This window comes from Chiloscyllium punctatum, chromosome 24 (genome assembly GCF_047496795.1).
Source record: "Chiloscyllium punctatum isolate Juve2018m chromosome 24, sChiPun1.3, whole genome shotgun sequence".
Taxonomy (NCBI): domain Eukaryota; kingdom Metazoa; phylum Chordata; class Chondrichthyes; order Orectolobiformes; family Hemiscylliidae; genus Chiloscyllium; species Chiloscyllium punctatum.
The window spans coordinates 39612402-39639295 of NC_092762.1; the positions used below are offsets into that span (position 1 = coordinate 39612402).

General features: G+C 41.5%; 1 protein-coding gene across 1 annotated transcript in view; it reads right to left on the reverse strand.

Annotated features, from left to right (window-relative positions):
* crsp7 (cofactor required for Sp1 transcriptional activation, subunit 7) overlaps positions 1–26894 on the reverse strand; it is a 168981-nt gene that overhangs the window by 18583 nt on the left and 123504 nt on the right. The window lies entirely within an intron of this gene.

The window sequence follows — 26894 nt, forward strand, 5'->3', positions numbered from 1 at the left end:
GTCCCCTCTCCTCACATCGTCCTATGCACTGGAACTACACCATAGGTTCCCATTCCCCGGTTGAGCTAGTTTAAACCCACCCAAATAGCACTAGCAAATTTTCCACCCAGGATATCAGTACCCCTCTGGTTCAAGTGAAGACTGTCCTGTTTGTAGAGGTCCAATCTTCCCCAGAATGAGTCCCTATTATCCATATACCTGAAACCCTCCCTCCTGCACCATCCCTGCAGCCACACGTTCAGCTGATAACTCTCCGTGTTCCTCACCATCACATGGCACGGGTAACAAACCAGAGTTGTTAACTCTGTTCCACCTCTCAGCTTTCACCCAAGTTCCCTGAAATCCTGCCTTACATCCCTATCACTCTTTCTACCTATTTTGTTAATAGGTATATGGACCACAACTTGGGGTTCGTCACCCTCTCTTTTCAGGACCCCATAGAGACAGTCTGAGACATCACAGACCTTGGCACCTGGGAGGCAACACACCAACCTTGAGTCTCTTTCCTTCCCTACAAATCTTCTATCTGACCCTCTAACTATTGAGTTCCCAATGACTAACACTGTCCTCCTTTCCCACCTTCGACTCTGTGTCACAGGGACAGACTCTGTACCACAGACCTGCATCCCAATGCATGCCCCAGGTAAGTCGTCCCCACCAATATCCAAAATGGTATGCTTGTGTTTTGGGGAATGACCACAGGGGATCCATGCACTGTTTGTTTTCCCCCCTTCTAACAGAAATGCAGCTTTCTTCATGCCTCAGAGTAACCACTTCCCTGTAACTCTGATCTAGCACAGACTCTACCTCCCAAATGGTCCGGAGTTCATCTAGCTCCTGCCCCAGTTCCCTATTGCGGTCTTGGAGGAGCAAGAATTGGGTGCACTTCCTGTAGATGTACTTGGATGGAACACTAATGGTGTCCCTCACCTCAAACATCATGCAGGAGGAACCTTCCTCTCTCTGCATTGCCATCCCAGCTAGTCCCCTTATGAGAAAGTAAAAAAGGAAGAGAAGCTTACCTGATCTGTCCCTGGTATTTACGGTTAGAGGTGGTGGATGGGTGAGAGGCACTACAAGGGTAGGGTCTCAGGTTTAGAAAACAGTCACTTACATAGCTGAGGGAAAAAAACAAAGTCCCTCCTTTCCCAGAAACCTCTGCTCTCTGATGTCAGATGTAAAGATTTAAATTAGTGACTCACCTTTCCCGGCAGGTGCCTGGTCCAGTATCCCGCTCTTCCTGCTGCTGAAAACAGAAATGGAGGGCTCTGACGCTCGAGGTAAGTTTTTAAAGATTTAAATTAGTGACTCACTTTTCCTGGCAGACCCCTGGTCCAAGCTCCCACTCTTCCTGCTGCTAAATGTGCTGTGGTAAGGTGGTGTATCTTTGTCTTATAGATGGAATGTGGGAGGTTTACACAGCCATTTCCTTGCCATTCAGGGATGATTTAGATTTTCATCCAGAAATCAAGAACAACATTACAGTTGGAATTTGACTACTCCCTTAGTTACAAAAATCTATTTGCAACAGATTTGACCAATAAGGGATGATTTGCACTTCATTGTTTCTGGAGATGCTGTGGTCACTGCATTGTATCTTGAGTGGCATGTGACTGGGGGTTGTCTTGTGAGCAGTACTAACTGTGATGTTGAGAGCTTGGTATAATGTAAAGACTGCTTCTTTTGTTCAATGACACCTTTTGCCACGACTCCATAAGCTCTGAGGCATGAGTTAAAGGTTCCTCCAGAAGGCTTGTACTGTACTGTGCTTAATAAATTTGGTTGCTTGTTCACAGAAGTTGATGTGTTGCAGTTGCATCAAGTGTGCAAGAATCTCAAAAGTAAAAGAACCTAACATGAGCCAATAGGCCACCTTCTTCTTCACTGTATAATCCTATAGCAGCAGAGTTGCAAGATAGTGAACAGTTGAAGAGTGGGTTCTATTTAACCGACCACCTTGGGAGAAGAGAAGTGTTGGTCAGGGAAGGAAATCAGGTGGTAACAGTAGAGCTTAATGTGACCAAAGGATTGGACTCATGGACAACGATTTGGAAAGGGAACTGGGGAGGACAGGAGAGGAAGCAGAGAAGGGTGAATATATCAGGCTAAGCAGATAGGACGAAACAATCTAAATTTGGTCATAAAGTTCTCAGCTATTCTCTTTCATTGTTAAGACCTGATGCACACTTGAGAGCAATTTGAGCTTCGAATCTTTCATGATTGACCCAGTAATTAAGCAGCTAGCAGTGTCAAAGCATGACTTGGTGTGTTCTGGGCCACTGATGAACTGTGACCTTTTATTTCTTCAGGTCAAAAGAAAGGAAAAATAATGAATAAGTTCGGGTATTGTATTATAAGTACATACAGGAAAAGAAATAAGATTTAATTGGAGTGAACTAAACTGAAAACAGAAAGAGAAACAGGGAAGACAACCTTTGAGTAACAATAAAAGTGTGCCGACGATGTTGGGTAAACTTTGCTTTGATAAACAGATTTTCTAATAGACAATTTAGAATTGAGTACATGGCACATTTCATTGATGAAAAAGAAAATTGCCTTGCACCGTAACAGCTACCAATACTAAACCAATGACAGGAAAATATAAAATATGAAACAAGTGCATCGGGGCAGCAATGAGTAATCTGAGTGACTCAAATACCAATGCAATTTGAAAGTATTCATCGCCAACTCTAAACTCCAAGGAACAGGATTCTAACAGACAGCCTTACAGAAGAGTGGTTGACCAGAACTGCCACAGACATGATTGTTGACTACAACTCAAGTTTGAGATGGGATCATTTACTGGATCAGGGTAGGCTGCAAAGGCACAAGCATCATTCCTGATGAAGGGCTTTTGCCAGAAACGTCGATTTACCTGCTCCTCGGATGCTGCCTGACCTGCTGTGCTTTTCCAGCACCACTCTAAACTAGATTCTGGTTTGCAGATCTGCAGTCCTTGCTTTTACCTGCAAAGGCACAAGCAGTATACATGCATCCCAACCCTCCAGAAAGTTCCACAATTCTTTGCTTGGGTTACCTCAAATTTGAAGATAAATACTTGAGTAATATTCAGCTTTAATGAAACCAGTATGTCTTTGCACATATGCTTCTAGTTTCAATCATCAGTCCAGTTGAAACATCAAAGGGGACTGCCCCAGAAATCCATTCAAGGCTTTGAAATTTGCAGACAGAAGTCCCAACCCATTCTCTGTCATTTGAATGATTTCCAACACTTAACCCTCTATCGTCTCATTTAAACCAGCTTTCTACTCCTTGATCCGGATAAGTGCCATGCCTTTTTTCTTTCTCAACAAAGGTCAACCATGTCATATTCCTCCACTTCGTTGCATTTATCATCTTGGGAACTTCTGATTTGCTCTTACTTTCTCTGGGTTAAGAATGTCATGGGAACCTGTTCCAGCCTCAGCTGTCTCTATGTTGCTCGATATCGTGTATGGGTTTCACATTTAATGTTTCTCTAAGGTCTTAAGTTTTGAAGGGATTGTAGGAAAAATCATTTATTTCAAAATCTGTGCACATTTTCTCAAAAAAAGGACTAGTAATTGAAAACACACTGGAACTTTTCAAAAAGGGCTCAGGAAAATCTCATGACTTCAGCTAATTAGATCGGCTCACTTCACAGAAATCACCTGCCTATGTGTTTTGTAACTGCCTTGGTTGGAAGTTGCTTCATTTCAGTTTTTATTCAGTCCCAGGGCAGCAATGCTTGGTCAGCATTTGTTGCCCATCCCTAACTGTCCAGAGAGCAGGTAAGAGTAAACTACATTGCTGTGGATGGCAGATTTTCTTCCCTGAAACACATTGGTGGATGAGATGGGATTTTCCAACAGTTGAAGAAATAGGGATTCATGGTCATATTTAGACTGAGTTCCATACTTTTACTGAAAATAAATTCCACCACTCTACTCTGATTGGATTTGAACCCAGGACCTGAGGATATTATCTGAGTCTCTAGATGAACAGTCTTGTGATAATACCACTAGGCCATCACTTTTCTTATTTGGGAGAACACTGCAAAGGGCTTCTCAGCTCATCTCCACTTTCTGAAACATTCTGATTGTGAGTTTAGTGTGAAGTCTGATTTTCCTCTTAACGGAATGTTTGGAATACATTTTGATACTGTTTCCTGAGCAAGCTGTATCTGCCAAAACCCCAGACTCCATTGTCAACATCAAGTGACGTGCCTGGGCATGTTAGATCACCAAATCAACCATATTCCACAGCTTACCCTTTATTCCTTCAAGAACTAATCTTTATTAACTAAAACAGCTCCCCCAATTCAGGAATTGCTGCAATAAAAAAAAGTCCTTCTCTAAACCTTGTTCCGCACATCTGTGTGGGTGGGTATGCATATGCATTTTGGGTGGTTTAGAGGAATAACTATTGTTATAATTAGACTGTAAATTCCATATTTTTACTTAATTCAAATTCCATCCATCTGCTGTTATTATTAACCATAAACTTTAACCAGCTCTTCCTCTTTGAGATAACTGTATTACAGGTGCACAATCCTTTAGCCGAAATCCAAAAAGCTCCCAAATCTTAGGGTTTCTCGTGAAGTTTTCTTCGATATAACAAGGTTGTTTGGCGTACGAATAGGTGACCCAACTCCACACCCACTCAAACCATGTCACTCAGATGCGGTGTGGCCCAGTATTGGCAGGCATCAATTGTGTCTCAGCGCTTGTACTAGTCACAGGTGGGCTTGCTGTTCGGTAACTTTTTTACTTCACTGTGAAAATTTCATTTATTCTGAAATCTGAAAAATTCCAAATTCCGAAAAACAACTGGCCCCAAGGATTTCAGATAAAGGATTGTGTACCTGTACATTAAAATCAATAAGTACGCATATTTCTGGAAAATACATTTTACTAAAGCTTTTTATCTTGTAATCAATCATCGGGACAATAATTTTGGGTTGCAACCCATGAAGGAGACACACACAGTCCACTCCCCACTCCTCTATCCTAAAAATGCAGAACACAAAACTACTGGGCCTTGACAAGCCCTCTTGGTTGTTAATTGACTATGGTGCTGACCCTACTCTTGGTCAGCCTGGATAATTTAATTAACAATGCACCTAATTACTCTCTCAATCATACATCAATCTTTCATAAGTCAGCTTCTTGATTATGCCTCATCTTGTCCAAACTCCACATGCTGTTTCCAAAATGTCCATCCAATTTCGTAGTCATAATTTCAGTGATTTGCAAAAATAATTTCCCAGAAATCAAAACAAAAACACCGTGAAATTTTTATCAGGTCACATAGCACCTGTGGAGAAAATGTCAATTAAGGTTCAGGTTTATGAGAGCCTTTCATGAAAACTTTTAAAATTTCTACCTTTAGTTAAGATACGGATGAGTGGAAGGGGCAGGATGAACAAACAGGATTTCCCATATGTAGAAAGATTAAACAACAAATAGACAATAGACAATAGGTGCAGGAGTAGGCCATTCTGCCCTTTGAGCCTGCACCACCATTCAATATGATCATGGCTGATCATCCTTAATCAGTATCCTGTTCCTGCCTTATCTCCATAACCCTTGATTCCACTATCCTTGAGAGCTCTATCCAACTCTTTCTTAATTGAATCCAGAGACTGGGCCTCCACTGCCCACTGGGGCAGAGCATTCCACACAGCTACCACTCTCTGGGTGAAGAAGTTTCTCCTCATCTCTGTCCTAAATGGTCTACCTCGTATTTTTAAGCTGTGTCCTCTGGTTCGGCACTCACCCATCAGCGGAAACAGGTTTCCTGCCTCCAGAGTGTCCAATCCTTTAATAATCTTATGTCTCAATCAGATCCCTTCTCAGTCTTCTAAACTCAAGGATATACAAGCCCAGTTGCTCCAGTCTTTCAGCGTTAGGTAATCCTGCCATTCCAGGAATTGACCTCGTGAACCTACGCTGCACTCTCTCAATAGCCAGAATGTCTTTCCTCAAATTTGGAGACCAGAACTGCACACAGTACTCCAGGTGTGGTCTCACCAGGGCCCTATACAGCTGCAGAAGAACTCTTTGCTTCTATACTCCATCCCTCCTGTTATGAAGGCCAGCATGCTATTAGCCTTCTTCACTACCCGCTGTACCTGCATGCTTACCTTCATTGACTGGTGTACAAGAACACCTAGATCTCTCTGTCCTGCCCCTTGACTTAAATTGATTCAATTTAGGTAGTAATCTGCCTTCCTGTTCTTGCCACCAAAGTGGATAACCATACATTTATCCACATTAAACTGCATCTGCCATGCATCTGACCACTCACCTAACCTGCCCAGGTCACCCTGTAATCTCCTGATATCCTCCTCACATTTCACCCTGTCACCCAGCTTAGTATCATCAGCAAATTTGCTAATGTTATTACTAATACCATCTTCTATATCATTAATAAATATTGTAAAAAGCTGCGGTCCCAGAACTGATCCCCGAGGTACCCCACTGGTCACCGCCTGCCATTCTGAAATGGAGCCGTTCATCACTACTCTGTTTCCTATCAGCCAATCAACTTTCAATCCAAGTTAGTACTTTGCCCCCAATACTATGCGCCCTAATTTTGCTCACTAACCTCCTATGTGGGACTTCATCAAAAGCTTTCTGAAAGTCCAGGTACACTACATCTACTGGATCTCCCTTGTCCATCTCCAAAGTGGTAGAAGCACATTACTTTTAAGGCAGAGGTGGATATATTATTGTAAAGTTGGGGGGAGAGAAGAGAGGTCATCAGACAAAGATGGTAATGCAAATTTGAGGTTACAATCAGATGAGCCATTATCTTCTTAAATTGTCAGAATCATTGGCGACCTTTAAGTGGCATTTGGATAGGTACATGGATGGGTGCTTAATCTAGGATAGAAGTTCGGCACAACATCGTGGGCCGAAGGGCCTGTTCTGTGCTGTATTGTTCTATGTTCTATAAATGGTAAAGAAAGTTCAAAAGGCTGAATGGCCATCCCTTGTTTTAAGTTGGTAAAAAATTTCACAATGCCACAAGTAAGGACACTGCTAATGGGTATAGCAAAGGAAGAAAGCAAGAAAGAAAGATTACTCTTAAATGACATATGAAAGGCTATACAACAAACATCTGAACACAACAAGAGATAAGACCAGACAAACACAGCTAAATAAAAATTAAAAGAAAAATCAAGCAGAGGCTGAACTCAGATGTTCTAGCCATAGAGCTGTGGTGTGTCAGGTTTAGAGATAAGGTGTTGCCCTCAAGTTTGTGTTGAGCTTGACTGATGCACTATAGTAAGTCAAATACAGAAAGGTCAGCATGGGAGCAAGCTCCAATGTTTTACTTCAGATTCCAGGCATAACAATTTTGCTTTTGCGTTAGTGTTCATTTTTCAGGTCTCTGATGAGTAAGATTCAATACTCTACAATAAGGCAAGTCGAACAATGGTCTGTGCAGCATCGCATTGTGACATCTTTTAGAATTATGGAATGACTACAGCACATAAACAGCACACCCAGCCCTCTCGGCCCAACCCAGACCCCTCAATCATTTTGCTGTTGGCTTCCAAGTACTTAATCTAAGTTCTAATTTCTTTTTAGAAGTCATGGAAAAGCTGTCTTTACCAACTTTTCAGATAGTATGTTCCAGGTCGTAACAATTCATGTAATTTTTGGCTCTGTCGTCAATCACTTTAAAAAAGTTCCAGGCTTCCACAACTGGAATAATTTCTCTACTGTCAACAGACCTCAAGATTTTAGACATTCCACCAATTTTTCTGTTAAAAACCGAAAGAACGACAGATGCTGTAAATCGGACACAAAAATAGAAATTGCTGGAAAATCTGAGGACAGTGTAACCTTTCCTCTACTCTTCTGTTCGGCTTTGCTGCTCTAAAGACAACTGCAGATACTCAAATCTATACCCATGTTACAGAATTTTATTACCAGTAGAAACAATGATAAACCTTTTCTGCATCCTCAGAAAGACCTGTACATTTTTCCCAAAATGGGAGATACTCCAGTTTTGGCCAAACCAGTCTTTGATTTCATATTTATACATCTATTCAAAAACCTTTCAACAAATGCTTTAACAGATTTTTTTAAACTTACCCTGCCATCTTCATGGATTTGATCAAACATCATTTCCTTGCATTCCCTTTGCCATCGTAGTTTATATTTTCTTTTCTCATGTCACTTTTCTAACTAGTGTACCCATTTTACTATCCTATCTTTTATAAGTTCACCAGCTTCCTCAATGTTCACAACACTTTTGTGGCATCTTCAAATTTGAAATTGCACCCTATACACCTGAGTCCAAGACATTTATAGCATAAAAAGCAGTGGTCCTAACGCACACCAGGGAATCTGACTTGCTTTATCTAATGTGAAAAACAATCATGCACCACTGATATTTTCTCTGACTTAGCCAATTTTGTAACCACACTGCCATCTCTCTCATTTCATGGCTTTCAACTTTGCGCAAAAGCTTATTGTGCAACACCTCTTCAAATAAGCGTACGAAGTCCACACATACCATACCAACAAATTGCCCTAACCAACCTCCTCTCACCTCTTCAAAAACATGTTGCAATCACATTACAGAATTTGCATTTCAATGTTGGTATTTCCCAATCTGATTTGGGCCCCATATCTGAGGAAGGATGTACTGGCCATGGATGGGACTCACAGGAGGTTTATAAAAATGATCTCAGGGATGAAGGGCTTGCCATATGAGGATTGGTCAAGGATTCAGATGTTCTCAAACTACTTTAGGGAGGCATTTCACAACCGCCATCTCAGGGCAACTTGAGATGCAGAGTAAATAGTGGCCTTGCTAATGAACCCACAACTCAAAAATGATAGGAAAAATATATTAATGGAACAGCGTTACATTTAGTTTGCAGTATATGGAAATACATAAAGGATGGGTTGGGCCTAAACGTGGGAGGAAGTAAATGGACAAGTGTTATAGTGTGATATAAAATATGAGTATGATCCTGTTCGGGTGAATGGCAAGGCTAGTAGGTGTAGGGAATGCTAGATGACGAGACAAAATGAAGTTTTGGTCAGGAAAAATAAAGCATATGTCAGGTATAGATGGCAGAGATCGAGTGAACCCTGACAAGAGTATAATGGCAGGAGGAGTATATTTAAGAGGAAAATCAGGAGGCCAAAAACCCGGATGTGACATAGCTTTGGCAAACAGGGTTAAGGAGAATCCAAAGGGATTTTATAAATACATTACGGACAAAACGATAACTAGGGAGAGAATAGGCAGCCTATGCGTGGAGCCGCAGGAGATAGGGGAGATACTAAACAAATATTTTGCATCAGTGTTTACTGTGGAGGAGGACATGGAAAATATGGAATGTGGGGAAATAGATGGTGACATCTTGAAAAATGTCTGTATTAGAGAGGTGGTGGTGCTGAATGTCTTAAATGCATAAAGAAAGATAAATCCACAGGACCTGATCAAGTGTACCCTTGAACTCTGTGGGAAGCTAGGGAAGTGATTGCTGGGTCCCTTGCAGAGGTATTTGTATCATCAATAGTCACAGGTGAAATGTTGGAAGACTGGAGGTTGGCTAATGTGTGCCACTATTTAAGAAGGTGGTAAGGAAAAGCCATGGAACTATAGACCACTGAGCTTGACCTTAGTGGTAGGCAAGTTCTTGGAAAGAATCCGGAGGGACAGGATTTACATGTATTTGGATAGACAAGGACTGTTTCGGGATAGCCAACATGGCTGTGTGGGGGGGAAATGATGTCGCAATAACTTGATTGTTACTTCAAAAAAACTCAGATGATTGATGAGGGCAGAACAGTGGATGCGATCTTCAGTAAGGCATTCAACAAGGTGGAAGTGAGGATGGTAGACTGGTTAGCAAGGTTGGATCTCATGGGATACAGGGAGAACGAGCCACTTGGATACAGAACTGGCTTAAAAGTAGAGGACAGAAAGTGTGGTGAAACATTGCTTTTCAGACTGGAAGCCTGAGACCAGTGGTGTGCTGCAAGGATTGGAGCTGGGTCCACTGCTTTTCATCATTTATATATATGATTTGGATGTGAACGTAGGAGTTATGGTTAGTAAGCTTGCAGATGACACCAAAATTGGGGGGGGTTGAAACAGCAAAGGTGGTTACCTCAGATTACAACGGCATCTTGATCAGATGGGCCCGAGATATGGCAGATGCAGTTTAATTTAGATCAGTGTGAGGCACTGCATTTCGGAAGGGCAAATCAGGGCAGGACTTATACACTTAATGGTAAAGTCCTAGGGAGAGTTGCTGAACAAAGAGACCTTGTGGTGCAGGTTCATAGTTCCTTGCAAGTGGAGTCGCAGGTAGATAGGATAATGAAGGTGTTTGATATGCTTTGCCTTTATTGGTCAGAGTATTGAGTACAGGAATGGGGCAGTAATGTTGCCACCGTACAGAACATTGGTTAGGCGACTTTTGGAACACTGTGCAATTCTAGTCTCCTTCCTATCAGAAGGATGTTGTGAAACTTGAAAGGATTCAGAAAAGATTTACAAGGACATTGCCAGGGTTGGAAGCGTTGAGCTATAGGAAGAGGCAGAATAGACTGGGGATATTTTCCCTGGAGTGTCAGAGACTGAGGGTGGCCTTAGAGAGGTTTATAAAATCATGAGGCATGACTAGAGCTGGGTGAGGGAGTCCAAAATTGGAGGGCAAAGGCTTAAGATGAGAGGGGAAAGATTTAAAAGGTACCTAAAGGGCAACTTTTTCACACAAAGGATGGTGTTTGTATGGAATGAGCTCCCAGAGGAAGTGGAGGAGACTAGTAATTGCAATTGTTAAAAGGTATCTGGATGGCTATTTGAATAGGAAGGGTTTAAGAGGGATATGAGCCAAATGCTGGCAATTGGAACTAGATTAATTTAGGATATCTAGTTGACATGGACGAGTTTGACTAAAAGGGTCTGTTTCCATGCTGTACATCTCTACGATTCTATATAATAAATATATGTATAAGTAGTAGACCCTGGGAAGGCAGTAGAGTAACTGGAAATATTATGATGATGATGATGATGATGATGATGATGATGGAGATGTGCTCGGCAAAACATTGCACTGTAGCTAAGTGAATATGATAAATGCTGGTGAGATGGCAGGTGAAGATAAGCAGGCAGAAGGGCTGGATTATCAAACTCAAAAAACATTAAAGTGTAAGATGAAGAAAAGGGGGACATATTACAAATATTCATTTGATAATACAAATGAGAACCAAAAAGGGCATGGAAAGCTCGGAGATCAAGTGAAAATGGAAATGAGAATCAACCAATAGCCAACATGAAATCAACCCACATGTCTATGATCATAGAGAGGGGAGACAATTTGAGAGAGGAGGTATTAGAATCAGAATCAATTTAGAACCAGAAGGGCTTTGCTGAAGTACTAAATGAGTACAGAGGAACCTTAATTACCCAGTATTCGATTAACCAAATATCAGATTATCCGGCAAGATCGCAAGGTCCCGATGCTTAGCTAAGCTATGTTATCCGGCACTCAATTATCTGGAATTCGATTAACTGAACAAAAAACAATTCCCTGCCTCAGGCATCGGATACTCGAAATTCCTCTGTACTTTGCATATGTTTGTCAAGGAAGTGGCTATGCCTGAAGTGAAAGAGGTGGTAACTGAGATATTGGAAACTGATAAAACTGTTAGTGGAAAGGCTTGTCGTACTTAAAGTTGCCAAGTCACCAAATCCTGTTGGGATGCATCCTGAGGGAACTAAATCCAGAAAGTTTGGATTAATGATCATCCTTGAATACTGAGGTGGTGTTAAAGATAAACCCAATGATTGCAGGGCATTCAGTTTAACCTCTGTGGTTGAAATACTTTTAGAAATTAAATCCTTGGATAATATTAACAATCACTTGGACAAATGTAGACCACAAGACCATAAAATATAGGAGCAGAATCTGGCCATTCGGCCCATTTAGTCTGCCCCACCATTTGATGATGGCTGATATTCTCCTGCCTTTCTCCTGTAACGTTTCATCACATTACTAATCAAGAACTTATCTCTGTTTTAAGTATACTCAGTGACTTGGCCTCCACAGCCTTCTGAAGCATTCAGTCCTACAGTTTAACCACTCTTTGGCTGAAGAAATCCCTCCTCACCTCAGGCTGTACCTTCATTTTCAAGTTGTGCCCACAGGTCCTCGCTTCTCCTACTTATGGAAAAGTCTTCTCCACATGCACTCTATCCAGGTCCTCAGTATTCTGAATTTCAAAAAAGTCTCGCCTCATCTTCTAAATTCCATTGAGTACAGAGTCCAATCATTCCCTTGGCCTTTGGATTATTTACTGTGTAACCTAACTGTACCCTGCACATGGGCCTCCTCCACCGCTATTACAACCTGATGCCTGGAGGAGGAACACCCCATATTCTTCCTTGGGACCCTGCAACTACATGGGATAAATGTGGATTTCAACAGCTTTCTCATTTCCCCTCTCCCCCACATTATCCCGAACCCAAGCCTCCAACTCGGCACAGCCCTCTGGACCTGTCCATCACTGCCCCCTCTGACCTATCACCTTCTCCCTCACCTTCATCCACTTGCCACTTTCCCAGCTACCTCCTCCCCCCCCCCCCCCCCCCCCCCCCCCAAACCCTCCTATTTATCGCTCAGCCCTGACCCACAAGCCTCATTCTGGATGAAGGGCTTATGCCTGAAAGGTCAATTCTCCTGCTCTTCGGATGCTGCTTGACCAGTTGGTCTTTTCCAACACCATATTCTCGACTCTGATCTCCAGCATTTGCAGTCCTCACTTTCTCCTTTACCTTGTACATTGTGAGACATTGACTTTCCTGCAGCCTGCCACATTGAAGGGGTAACTGAAAAGCTCAATGAGGGTAACACTGTTGACGTGGCATACACAGATTTCCACTGCCACACAACAGACTCTAAGGAAAAGTTAAAGATCATGGCACAAAAGGGACCATAGCAACAAGGATACAAAATTGGCTAAAAGGAAATTATAAAATATTGCCAATGGATACTTTTCAGACTGGAGTAAGGTTTGTAATGGAGTTGCTCAAGCCTTGTTTTGGAACCATTGCTTTTCCTGATAACATATTCATGATTTGGATCTTGGTATGCAGGAGTCAATTTCAAAGTTGGCAGATAATACTAAACTTCGAAGAACTCAACTGTGGAATTCCAAAAGGATCTTGACAAGTTGGAGGAGTGGGTGGATAGGTGGTAGATAAGATTCAATTCAGAGAAGTGAGAGGTCGTCCCCTGAGGTCAGAAGAGCATTGAAAGATAACAAAACAAAGAGGGTATAATTCTAAAGGGAAAAGCAGCAGCAGTGAATGCATGCAGAGCACATGGAAAATAGGACAGGTAGCTACAGTTCAGTTAGCATAGTGTTCTCTGCTTTATGAACTGAGGCACAAAAGAGAAGAGCAAAGAGGTGATGTTGAACCTGTAACCATTATTTGTAAAACCTCAGCTGGAATACTGTGTACATCTCTAGGCACCACATTATAGGAAAGACGTAAAAAGAATTTGAGTGCACAAGTTATTCATAAGAATTGTGGGCAGGACTGAGAAACTTCAGATAAGAGGCTAAATGAAGAAATTAGGACTGTTCAGCATGGTGGTTCAGTGGTTAGCACTGCTGCCTGACAGTGCCAGGGACACAGGTTCAATTCCAGCATCAGGGTCAGGGTGATTACTCTGCGGAGGATCAGTGTGGACTTGTGGGGCTGAAGGGCCTGTTTCCACACTGCAGGGACTCTATTCCTGGAGAGAAAAGCGACTGAGCGCAGATTCAATGAAGATGATGAAGGCTTTCAAAATCATGAGCCATCTGGGAAGAACAGATACGGAGAAGCTGCTCCTTCTTGAAAAAGAAAAACAGAATGAGAGGCCATGGATTTAAAGTAATGTGCAAATGAAGCAAGGCTAATGTGAGGAAAAAACCTTTCCACAATGACATTAGAGTGTGGAATGCATGCCCGGAAGTGAGGGAGAGTCAGATTCAACAGAGGTATTTGAGGGGGCATTGAGTGATTACTGGGAAAGAATGGACATGTAGGGATATGGGGAAAAGGCAGGAGATTGTTACAAGGTAATAGAATCAGTAATCATGATGGACCAAATGGCCTTGTTCACTGACAATTCTCTGATTTCATCTGTCACTTTCACTAAGTCCTTACTCCAGTGTTTCCCAAACTATTTCCATGTGTGATTCCAGTTTAAGGTTGGAAAGTTGTTGACTCCTAATGAAAACTGACAGAAGTACAGCTGTTTTAACTTGGTCAGAGCTTTGCGGCAGCCCTTATTGCCTCTCAGCTCATGACCCTAAATAGAGGACAGTCATGATTTGGAGATGCCGGTGTTAGACTGGGATATACAAAGTTTCCCTAAAGGACCTTAGTGATCGTATTGTTTTTGGCAGAAAAACAATGATAGTTTCATGGGGGTCATCGTTACTGAGACTAGTTTTCAAATCTATATTATTCATTCATTTTTCAATTCCACTAGTTGCCATGGACAACCACCTGATGAAGGAGCAGCGCTCCGGTAGCTAGTGCTTCCAATTAAACCTGTTGGACTATAACCTGGTGTTGTGTGATTTTTAACTAAATCGAGGAAGCACCATCTTCATTATTCGTGTCCTAACTTTGTTCTACTTAAATTCATTACAAGTTTCTGAAACCATATTTTATGTATCTCTTGCACAGTCCACAGTCCTGTGATATCAAAAAAATTGATGACTTCACATGGTGCATATACTCTCAACTTTGTTTAAGATATTGGACAGATGCATGGCCACTGGGGAAAAAGGTAAGTTGACTTTTAGAGCTTAGATCCTTTGCTAAATCACAGAACTGGAGGGAGTTCCAAGGCCACTTGCAACTGGTGCAACCATTGCACCTTGCTAATGTACTTTTGGTTTAAGTTCAATATTGCTGCACTTGCAACTTTCACACCATTAATGTGTGCTATTTTCATACGATTTTGGTCTTTTCAGCTGACATTATTCACAATTTTTCATTTCTCAAAAAAAAAAACTAGATCTTCCATTTGCCTCACTGATCACAGAATGCTATAGTACAGAAGAAAATTCAACCCAGAATTTTAGTGCCTCTCCAAGATTTACAACAATGTTGCCAGAGTTGGAGGATTTGAGCTATTGGGAGAGGCTGTATAGGTTGGGGCTGTTTTCCCTGGAGCGTCAAGAGGTGGAGGGGTGACGCTATAGAGGTGTGTAAAATCATGAGGGGCATGAGCAGGGCGAACAGACAAGGTTGTTTCCCTGGTGTGGGAGGGTTCAGAATTAGAGGGCATAGGTTTAGGGTGAAAGGGGAGAGATTTAAAAAAAAGGGACCGAAGGGACCATGCAGAGGATGGTGAGTGTATGGAATGAGCTGCCAGAGGAAGTGGAGGAGGCTGGTACAATTACAACATTTAAAAGGCAGTTGGATGGGTATATGAATAGGAAGGGTTTAGAGGGATATGGGCCAAGTGCCGGCAAATGGGACTAGATTAGATTAGGATATCTGGTCAGCAGGGCCGAGTTGGACCAAAGGGTCTGTTTCTGTGCTGTACATCTCTATGGCTCTAAAGCGCTATCCACCAGTTCGCTATTTTGCTCTCTACTCTCAGTCTTGCAAATTAATTCTCTTCAAGATATGCATCCAATTCTGATGGAATCTATGAACATAATGAACTTTTGTCTAATACTGTTGCGACAAAGACATTTGAGATGAATTACCTGGTAAACATTGCTTCAACATGCATCCTTTGTTTTTTTTAAAGCTGTATCCTTTGCTTACTTAAGGTTCTGCGATTGCAAATAGTCATCCACAGTTACTAAAAAAAAACTAGCTGTAAATTTGAATACCTATGAAAGTTCTCCAAAAGTCAGCTGCAAGAACACCTTCAACTTCGTCAACCCTTCCAAAAAGGTTAAAGCTTCACATCCCGAAAACCATTCTGGCTAATTTCTTTGCACCTTCTCCAAGGCCATGAAATCATTTCTAAAACTGTGTCCAGCACAGAACAATATTCCATCTCATATATAACCAGTGATTTATAAAAGTTCAGCAGATCTTAATTGCTCTGTACTCTATACATTAAGTAAATTCCACTCTATCAATTGTAACTTTTTCTATCAACTACAAACATTTGTGTAGATACACAGCAGGTTCACCTGATCCTGCATCGCAATTAAGATGACATTCCTTAGTTTATATAGCGCCCCACTTCATACCAAAAGGAATTACTTCATACTGATAGTGGTAAATTGTATCAGCCATTTGTCTACTCATTTTACCAACATATATCCACTTGAAATTTGTTATTATTCTCATCACCTATTACACTTACAGATACATTTTCTATGGATTGACACCTGGTATGATGGAGAGGCTTGTGCACCCCAGCGATCCCCTGATCTATTCTTGTAGGGCCACCCATGGCATCAAGGTCAAGGGAGGTACCAGGTGAAGGGAAGACAATAAGAACAGAAGCAGTGGAAGACTGCATTACCAGTGGAAGAGGCTGCAATGTCAAAGTGGTCCCAGTCTTCACGGCACAATCTGGTGACCTAGATCTGACCTCTGACCTGCAAAGCTTTTGTCGACAGCAATGGTACCTCAAGGTTCAAAGAAAGTCACAAGGAGGCTTCTACCATGGTCCATTTACCAAATCCTTTTAAGAAAATTTGCAAAGAGGGCTGTTAACTTAATAGTGGCAAAAAAATGGGGAAGGTGCTGGAAACAGTGCCTCAAAAATATAGACTTTTGTAATCTCCAGGCAAGGGAAATCACCATCTATGTGACCAAGGAAACAGAAGTTCATGAGACTTCTTTTTTCCCTTCATTGGTGGGATGTGGGAATTACTGGCTGGAACAGCATTTATTGCCCATCCCTTGTTGCGCTCAGGAGGTCATCATTACAGCAAACACTGTACTCTACCAGCATAAACAAAACCACATCCTAAGCCAAAGCAGTGGCACGTTTTCCATTATGTCATTGTTTGAGTCAAAATATTTAACTGCATCACTAGATAAATGAGATCAGCTTGTTCGATTGATGAACTTTCAATTGCACAAGGGCATTCAAAGAATCAAAAACCTAAAGCATGAGTAAAGTCTTAGTCCCAAAGCAGCCCAACTGAAAAGTGGAATTCCAAAAGCAACACACAACTAATCTGGAAAATCTCCATGCACCAAATTCAATTCCTGAACAGAGGAATGAATTAAATTTAGCTGCACCAGAACCTGCATCCAACCATTGGGTTCAAGTATCACTGTCACTAAAACTATTCTCATGAAAACAATGCAGAACTATCTGTGGTCCCAAGGAAAAAAAAATCCAACTTTCGCTGATTGGCCAAAAAACAAAGTTGGAGCTCAAGGAGGCAGTATACAATGGCTGAAGACTCAGAGCATAGAACAGTACAGGCCCTTCGGCCTACGATGCTGCGCCAAGCATTTACCTTAATCTAAGATCAACCTAAACTACACACTCAATTTACTGCCATCATGTGCTGGTTCAGCAGTCACTTAAATATCCCTAATATCTCTGACTCTACTACCACCACTGGCAGTGCATTCCAATCGACCAAGACTCTGCATGAAGAACCATCTATGACGTCTCCCCTATACCTTCCACCAATCATCTTAAAATTATGGCCCCTCGTGACAGCCATTTCTGCCCTGGAGAAAAGTCTCTGGCTATCTGCACTACCCATGCCTCTCATTACCTTGTAAACCTCTATGAGGTCATCTCTCTTCCTTCTTCTCTCCATTGTGAAAAGCCCTCTCTTCATAAGACAAGCCCTCCAATCCAGGCAGCATCTTGGTAAATCTTCATTACATCCTCTCTATAGCATCTACATCCTTCCTATAGTGAGGCGACCAGAACTGGATACTATATTCCAAGTGTGATCTAACCAAAGTTTCATAGAGCTGCAGCAAAACCTCATGGCTCTTAAACTCAATCCCCCTGTTAATGAAAGCCAAAACATCATGTGTCTTCTTAACAACCTTACCACGCTGGGCAGCAACTTTGAGGGATCTATGCACATGGACCCAGCTGTTCCTCCAAACTGCCAAGAATCTTGTCTTTAACCCTGTACTCAGCATTCAAATTCAACCTTCCTCATGTCTAAAGACAAATCTGGAACATAAAAGACCAAAGTGATAGATAGCCCAAGAAATCAAACAGTCTGTTGACTGTTACAAAGTGCAAAGATTTCTTTAAGTCACTAGGGCCATCTATAGACTAAGGTCAAATGGGCAAGATTTGCATCACCGAGAGTAGTAAGGATTTTAAGGATAACAATGTCAACTGTCAACACTGGAGAGAACATTGGAATAACATACACCACCAACCCAACCCCACCAGTGTATGCACGTGCGTATACACACACTCAAAGAGAGGAATCTCATGAGATCACAGTCAAGGAACTATTTCAGTACAGTTAGTCTCTTGGACGATCATTTCAATGCTGGCTATCTGAGCATTTAAACTTAATGGCAAACATCAATGCTTGCCCCATAATTTTGCAGATTTCTAATAAGAAACGATTGCATTAGTTGACCTAAAGATTTGACTTAGTAAGGTCTGTGGACTATTTACCAGTGATTTGGATGTCTAAGAATTTTTATCACAATCTTGCAATTACTTCATGATGTGGCTGCAACTGGTTTGTGTGAGAGGTCTGAATGTTAAAGATGCCTTCAAAATTGGACCAGTGTCATGCAACACTGATCTGTCATGTTCCAAACTCTCTAATGATGAGGTACAGCAGCAGAGAAATAGAGAAGCAAGCAAGTCCTGCATTTTGGATGCCATTGTTGTCCCACTTGGCCCCTCAGTCTAAGTGAAACACTCAGTATAGTTTTATTTCTTTCATCTTTATTCCGGGCCCTGGAGGGAAAGAGAGATGATCAGCTATATGCACAGAGACACAAGTTCAATGTCTTCTCTGGAACAGCAGTTTCTCAATGAACTATATAGTCATTTATAAGGAGGAGCATCCAGATAAAGCAACATTAATATTAATTGAGTGATTGTTACAATCAGTAAAGATTAAGCCACCTGCTGTTACACAATGAATATCTAGCTTCACATAATGAATACTTTTACACCTTGTTAACCTGACCTCACATACTGAATGTTTCCAATATTGTTAAACAACTCTACAGAATGACAGTTTTTCCACCTTGTTAACCCATTACCCTTGCCTCCAGCACCCCATTGTTAAGTGTAAATTCTAATCTGATCTGAGTCATGCTCAGCTGAACCTCTTGTTTCACAAAACTCAGAACTGAAATCTTTCCCTACATGCTCATACCAGATATACATTCTCACCACGACCTCAGGAACATCCTGTTTCATATAATCACACATGTGCAGGTCAAGAATGAGCCTGTTCAGTCACGACGGTGTATGTACGTGATACCAAGTGGACATAATTGTTAGATAGAGGACAAACAGTGACTCTACTCATGCTACTGTTCATCGGAAAAACTTTGAAAAGACATTGTAATTTCAAATCCAGGTTATTAATCTGTATTAAATGAGCAGTCTCAACACTGACCCTAAACAGACCACTATACTTTCCTCTAGTCTCAAAAACAAAATGGATCAACATACTTACTGACATTGGCTAGAAGTAATATCATATCCATTTTGGACCGTCTCCTCAGTCTCAAGAAATTTAATTTAACTAACAAATCTATTAGCACTTAGTCAAATGCAAGTCTATAGACACCTCCACATTAGCCTCAACCATCTATTCTTCCAAAGAAACCAAAATGTAAATACAAATTTCCATTTAACCAACACTTTCCCAAATGCTAATTAATGTATTTACAATCAATGCCTCAAAGTTTCCTCACCAATGACACTTGAGAATGATCTGACAGTCCATGAAGCTGCTTTTATTTTGTCCATTCCGGGAATGCTAGTGTCACTGGCTCAGCCAACATTTATTATCCATCCTAGCTGCTCGAGAAAATTATGGTGAGCTGCTTTTTTGAATGGCTGCAATCCATTTGGTGTCAGTTGAATCAAAATGCTTTTAGGGAAGAAATTCCAGGGTTTCAACACAGCAATATAAAGAACAGCAATATAAATCAGGATGGTGAAGGGTTTGGAAGGGAACCTGCAGTGTATGATGCATATATCTGCTGTCCTTATTCTTTTGGATAGTAGTGGTGAGGGGTTTGGAAGTTGCTGCAAAGTTGCCTTGAATTTCTGTAGTTTATATGGTACACACTCGTGTTACTTAGCATCAATGGCACGGGATTTAAATGCTTCCAGATATAGCAACAATCAAGTAAGCAACTTTTCTTGGTTGGCATCAAGCTTCTTGAGTGTTGTTGAAGCTGCATTTTATCCAAGCATATGGGAAATATTCCAGACTTTTGTTGTGTATATGACGGGGAGACTTTAGAGATTCAAGTAGAGAGATACTCATTACATGATTCCTACTTTCCAACATGATCTTGTAGCAAGAATACTTGATTAGTCCATTAATTTTCGATGAACAGTAAACTCCTGATTGTTGATACTAGGGGATTCAGTGATGGTAATATAATGAATGTCGTGGGATAGTGGCTAGATACTCTTGTTAATTAACCTACACTTGTGTGGTGTGAATATTACTTGCTTGTTGTCAGTCCAACCTGGATATTGTCCACAGCACACAACACTTGGACACAGACTGCTGCAGTATTTGAGGAATCAAGAGTGGTGCTGAACACGAATGATGTACTTATCAGTGAACACCCCCACTTCTGACCTAATGTGATGAAATAGAGATTTGTGTGTATTTTAATATTGTTTACTGCAGTTTGGATTCTTGGAATTCCAAGTACACACATGGGTTTGTCTATGCTTGGAGCTAACATTAGTTTTTAAAAACATAACACCATAATTCCAACTGAGAGGACAATGTCCAGAACTCCCATGTGGGCTAAGGGGAATAATTTTCCAGGCAGACTTTCATTTTCAGCCTGTGCTGAAAATTGTTTGGTTGGGAGGGGTCTTGCGGTTCAGCACTAGAGATTTTCTTCTAACTGTAACAATGCTTGTAAGCTGTACCAGCATGCACTCATTTAGAAATAAAGCTGTTGCTTCTGTTCAATCTATAGTGTGTGCTTGTTCAGAAATCTTTGATGAAAGGGAATAGAGTTTTTCTTTGTTTATCTTTATTTCCATTAATAAGCTTTTGCCTGTTTTTGTTAAAACAAAGACTGCAACACTGATCAACAAAAAATCAGTTTAGTAACAAATAGAAAATTTTAATGATCTATTCAGCTAGGTTTTTGTCAGAACTTGAATTGCCTGGTACCAACAAGGGCAATTTGGACATTACCCCATTACACTGGAGAATTGACCCCAACTGTTATCATAATGATCCAGAGGTCATTTAATGAAGCAGCTGAAGTTGGTTGGGCATTGGACACTACCTTTAGGAACACTTGGACTTTTGTGGTACAGTAGTGGTCTCCCTATCTATAAGCTAAGAAACGCGGGCTCAAGTCCAATCTACTCCGGGGTGTGTAATAACATCTCAGAACAGGTTGATTCTAAAATATCTACCCTTCAGAACTCATGCACATGTTCTTCAGCTGAATTAACTAACCTCCAACAAACACAACCATGTCCCTATGTGCCAGGTGTCTGACCAGCTTTCCTCATTCCTATAGACTCCAGTTATGCTAGAGCTCCTGATGTCATACTTGGTCAAATGCGGTCTTAATATCAAAATAAATATCAAAAGCAATCACTCTCACCTCAACTCTGGAAACCAACTCTTTTCTCCATGTATTAACCAAAGCTGTACTGAGGTCAGTAGCTGAGTGGCCCTGGCAGAACTTTGATGACATATTCCATCACTTGAAAAGCATTCAGCCCATTACTCAGAGTCATACAGATGTACAGCATGGAAACAGACCCTTCAGTCCAACCCGTCCATGCCGATCAGATATCCCAACCCAATCTAGACCTGCCTGCCAGCACCCGGCCCATACCCCTCCAAACTCTTGCTATTCATATACCACTCCTTGTGAATTGTACAGCTATTAATTCCTTCCTTTTCTATTAAGACAAGGGAAGAATCCAGAAGAGATTTATGAGAATGGTATCAGGGATGAGGGGCAAGACTAATAAATCTGGGACAATTTTCCTGACAGAGATCTTAAAATTAAGGGATTTTGATGAAATACATAGGGGCTCTATTTTTCCATAGACTTGAAGGGGAGGTAAATCAAGGAAGAATGTTTAAGGTCTAAATTTTAGGAGATTAGAGAAAAAATATGTAATAAGTTATGATGATTTGGAATGTACCACTTTAAAAAGCATGGAGAAAGTCAATTCAATTGGAACTTTGTTGTGGCACAGTGGTTGGTACTGCTGCCTCACAACACAAAGGACCCAGATTCAATTCCAGCCTCCACATTGTGTGGCTTTTGCACATTCTTTCCATGTATGCATGATTTCCTCTGGGTAAACTGGTTCCCTCTCTCAATCCAAAGAGGGCAGGTTAGGTGGATTGGCCATGGTAAATTGCCTATGATATCCAGGGATGTGCAGGCTAGGTGGATTGGCCATGGGAAACATAGGATGACAGATCGGTTAGGTTTGAGTGGGATGTTCTTCAGGACTGCTGAGTAAAGGATACTCTAACCACGAAGCACTTGCTCAGTACCGCGATGGACTGTCATCCTAGTTTGTGAGCTCAAGCCAGAGAGTGGAACTTGAACCTAGACCTTGCGACTGAGGTGAGAATGATAAACTGAGTCAGTGGAATACCATTGTCATAGGAAACTGTGATTTCAGAACATATCAGCTACCTTTTAATTATGCTGGGTATTGACTTTGAACCACCTACACTGAGTTACCAATGCCGATTTACACACCAACATTCTTTAATAGCAACTGAGGTTGAGAAGTACCTTGTCAGATTCAAGACATGCTGAAATTTTTAATAAAGAGAATAATTTTTGGTGCAGGAAATAGCTAACCTTTGGATGGATTACATATTGTCCATGTCTCTTATCTTCTCTATTATTGAACACAAATGTAACTGCATCCTTAGTAGCATATTATCATTCAACTTTAAGAAAGTGAGGGATTGTGAATGTCACACTGTTTGCCAGTCAACACACTACAACTAGAGTTGCTAAGTCATAACTTGGTAATTTAGGTTTGGAGTAAAGTAGGTACTTTATTTTATTTTGCTTCTCCCCCATAGTACCTGGGGTTATGATGTTATTGCCATTACTGAGACTTAGTTGAGGGAAGGACAAGATTGCTAACAAAACATCCCAGGACATAGATGCTTCAGGTGGGATAGAGAGGGAGGTAAAAGGGGTGAAGGAGTTGCATTACTGGTCAGAGGATATCACAGCTGTGCTGAAGAAGGGCACTATGGAGGACTCAAGCAGTGAGACAGTACGGGCAGAGCTCAGAAATAGGAAGGGTGCGGTAACAATGTTGGGCTATACTACAGGCCTCCCAACAGTGAGAGAGAGATAGAGATACAAATATGCTGACAGATTATGGAAAGATGTAGGAGCAACAGGTGGTAGGATGGGAGACTTTAGTTTTCCCAATATTGATTACGATTCACTTTGCGTTGGATTTTTAGAGGGAACAGAATTTGGAAGGAGCATCCAGGAGGGTTTTCTACAGCAGTATGTAAACCGTCCAATTTGGGAAGGGGCCATACTGGACAAGGTGCTGGGAATGAATCGGCCAGGTGATTGCAGTAGAGGATTACTTTGGGAATAATGATCACAGTTCCCCAAGTTTTAGAAAACTCATTGACAAAAGATGAGAGTGGTTCTAAAGGGAGAGTGCTAAAATGGGGGAAGGCCAACGATAGCAAAATTCGGTGGGAGCTAGGGAATGTAGATTGGGAAGAGCTGTTTGAGGGTAAATACACATTTGATATGAGGGAGGCTTTTAAAAATAGGTTCATTAGAGTGCAGGACAGACATGTCCCTGAGTAAAATAAATGGCAAGATTAGGGAACCACGGATGACAGGTGAAATTGAGAGACTAGCTAAGAGGAAAAGGAAAGCATACATAAGGACTAAGCGATTGAAAACAGACAAAGCTTTGGAAGAATAATGGGAAATAGAACCAATCTGAAATGAGGAATGAAGGTGGCTAAAAGGGGTCTTGAAATATCTTTAACAAATAGGGCTAAGGAAAATCCCAAAGTCTTTTATCCGTATATAAGGAACAAGAGGATAACTAGAGAAAGGGTGGACCATTCAAGGACAAAGGAAGAAAGTTATAGGTGGAGTCAGAGAAAATGGGTGAGATTCTCAATGAATACTTAGCGTCAGTATTCACCGAGGAGAGGGATATGATGGATGTTGAGGCTCGGGATAGATATTTGATTACTCTTGGTCAAGTTAGCATAAGGAGAGGGGCATTAAGGTGGACAAGTCCCCAGGCCTGATGGGACCTACCCTGGGTTACTGAAGGAAGCAGGACAGGAGATAGGTGGGGCCTTAACAGATATCTTTGCAGCATCCTTGAACACAGGTGAGGTCCCAGAGGACTGGAGAATTGCTCATGTTGTCCCCTTGTTTAAGGAGGATAGCAGGGATAATCCAGGTAATTATCAACCAGTGCACCTTACGCCAGTGGTAGGGAAGGAGCTGGAGAAGATACGGAGGGATAGAATCTATTTATGTTTGGAAGAAAATGGGCTTATCGATGATAGGTTGAGTGGTTTTGAGCAGGGAATGTATGTATGACCAACTTAATAGAATTCTTTGAGGAAGTGACAAAGTTGATTGATGAGGGAAAGGCTGTAGATGTCATATACTGACTTTAGAAAGGTGTGTGATAAGATTCCTTCCATGGTAGGGTGATGGAGAAAGTGAAGTTGCATGGGGTACAGGCTGTACTCGCTAGATGGATAGAGAACTGGCTGGGCAGCAGGAGACAGAGCTGCAGTGGAAGGCAGTTTCTCAAAATGGAGAACTGTGACCAGTGAATCCATGCTGGAACCACTGATGTTTGTGATAGATGTAAGTGATCTGGAGGAAGGTATAGGTGGCCTGATTAGTAAGTTTGCAGATGATGCTAAGATTGGTGGAGTAGCAGATAGTGAAGGGGACTGCCAGAGAATACAACAGAAAATAGATAGATTGGAGAGTTGGGCAGAGAAATGGCAGATGGAGTTCAATCCGGGCAAATACGAGGTGATGCATTTTGGAAGATCCAATTCAAGAGCGACAAATGAAAAAGCCCTGGGGAAAATTGATGTACAGAGAGATCTGAGTGTTCAGTTCCACTGTACCCTGAAGGTGGCAACACAGGGCGATAGTGTGGTCAAGGTGGCAAATGGCACGCTTTCCTTCATTAGGCAGGGTACTGAGTATAAGAGTTGGCAGGTCATGTTACAGTTATTGAGGACTTTGGGTTTGGCCACATTTGGAATACTGTGTACAGTTCTGGTCGCCGTATTACAAGGAGGATGTGGATGCTTTGGAGAAGGTATAGAAGAGGTTAACCAGGATGTTGCCTGGTATGCAGCGTGCTAGTGAGGAACAGAGGTTAAGTAGATTAGAACTATTTTCAGTAGAAGGTTGGAGGTTGAGGGGGGAACCTGATTGAGGTCTACAAAATCATGAGGGGTGAATAGCAAGAAGCTTTCTCCCCCAGGATGGGAGACTCAGTTACATGGGGTCAGAGTCAAAGTGAGAGGGGAAAAGTTTTGGGGAGATATGCGTGGAAAGTTCTTTACGCAGAGGGTGGTGGGTGCCTGGAATGCATTGCCAGTGAAGGTGATAGAGGTGGGCACGATAGTGTAATTTAAGATGTATCTAGACAGTTACAGGAAGGGGCAGGGAGCAGAGGGATCCAGATCCTAGGAAAATAGGTGACAGGTTTGGAGGATCTGGATTGGCGCAAGCTCAGAGGGCCGAATGGCCTGTTCCTATCCTGTAATTTTCTTTGTTCATTGCCCATGATAAGTCCCACCTCTCTTGCAGGAAAAGGATATTCCCATAACAAGATGAACTGCTGATGCTGGAAGCCTGAAATAAAAATAGAAGTTGCTGGAGAAACAGCAGCATGTGTGGAGAGAAAGCAGAGTTAATGTTTCAGCTCCAGTGAACTGTCATCAGAATTGAATGAGGCTCACTCGGCCCAAAACCTTAACTCTGCTAGACCAGAGTTTCTCCAGTGATTTCTCTTTTTGTTAAAGAATATTCCTAGGTAGGCAACTCTACATAAATGTTGGCAGAGCAGTTTTGATAATTTAGAGGAGCAAAGTAAAATGCATTCTGATATTTACTCCATTCTAATTACTGAAAATTGCATCATCCAACTGGTAAGTGAGGAGCCATGCATTTCAACATGAACAGGTGCTTTTCGTTTTTTTTAAAAAAAGATTTCAACTAAAACAAGGCCAGGACAGCAAGCAATATACACTCGTGATTCTGCCAATACAGTGCTCAGAAACCTCATCAATTTGCTGTACTGCTCCAGACAGGCAGTAGCATCGGAATATAATATTTAGTCACATTAGCCCAACTGCCACAAAGCAAATGTGCATCTAAGGGACTGCCCTAATGTTTCTGATCACTAGATGCCAAAGACGCCACATTTCGGCATTTGGATTAGCTCTGCTCCTTAAGCGCTGATGATAAATGGCCTGACTACCATCTGTACAGGACATTGTATTTTTGACACTATAGCCCATAGATCTTTGCGAATAGACACAGCAGCACCAACTGCACAGTTCAATGCATTTGCAATTATTCCAAATTTAAAATGACGTGGAAGTTCTATGTTTACATGAACCCAACACATTCAGTTATTCTTGCTGAATCTACCCCACAGTATAAACAGTAAGAGCAGTAATGAACTACATCAAAGTTGC